Raw genomic sequence first — 1,021 nt, 5'->3', positions numbered from 1 at the left:
TATTTTTTTTAAACTCTTTTGTTTCTAACTGTAGAGACTTTGAGATCGCTCTGATGAAAAGGCAATGTATAAATAAAATGTATTATTATATTTTTATTTTTTTAACCCCAAATTTAAAAATGAGTTTTACTATTTTGTTGTTTTGGTTGTTTTTTATTGGTTTTCACTCTGTACTATTACATTATAAAATACCGGGAGGGACTGTCGCTGTATACACAGCTGACAGTATGATGGCAGGAATGAAAGGGGAGAAGGGCATATGATAATCAACAAAGCTCTCCAGCTGGACGTAACCACGCTGAGGGTCATGTTTGGGTCGTTCAGTCACAGGGCACCCACGTTTAACCGACCTTTATTAAAATATTGACAATTCATTAAAAGACCGTTAAACTATCGGTCGATCTGCTCAATGTTCTTTAAGCGTTCTACATCTGAAACAAAAACTCTTATCCAAAAGAAGCTGCAGAAAGTTTGAGGCCTTTCAAATTTCATTCAACACTAAGAAGATCTTTTAATGATTGCTGCTTCAGTACTGCAAATTATTTAGAGCCAGTCAGTGACTCGGTTCTTAATGTTTAAGTAGAATCCAACTGGCAACACAACAAACAAAAGGAGCAACACAGACTCTGGTGATAATACAAAACAACTGACCATCTTCAAAAATCCGTTCCAATACGGGATATTAAGGAAATAAATAACACAAACATATTAAGCGGATACTTCGTCCACCCCATGAGAAAAGTCGTTTTACCCAAGTCAGTCAGTCCGGGAGGGGGGGCAGAGACAGGCGGAGAGATCAGGGGCGGTTTGTGGACTGCGGGTCCTCACGCATCACAGCGGGTTAGATGATGTTCCCGGGGAGAGCAGGAGGTTCTGGTTCCGGGAGTTAGAGTCGTCGCGCTGCAGGTTTCTGGAAGGTTTCTGGAAGTTGTGCTGCTGCGAGAGTCCCGGCCGCCATACTGTGCGTGCTGCGTTCACTGACCCGCTCACTGAGAGGGAAGCTACCGCGGAGGGTTAGAGC

The sequence above is a fragment of the Morone saxatilis genome, unplaced genomic scaffold (genome assembly GCF_004916995.1).
Source record: "Morone saxatilis isolate NCDOM2014 unplaced genomic scaffold, NCSU_SB_2.0 Contig18, whole genome shotgun sequence".
In the NCBI taxonomy this organism is placed as follows: Eukaryota; Metazoa; Chordata; class Actinopteri; family Moronidae; genus Morone; species Morone saxatilis.
This window is presented reverse-complemented; position numbering follows the sequence as displayed.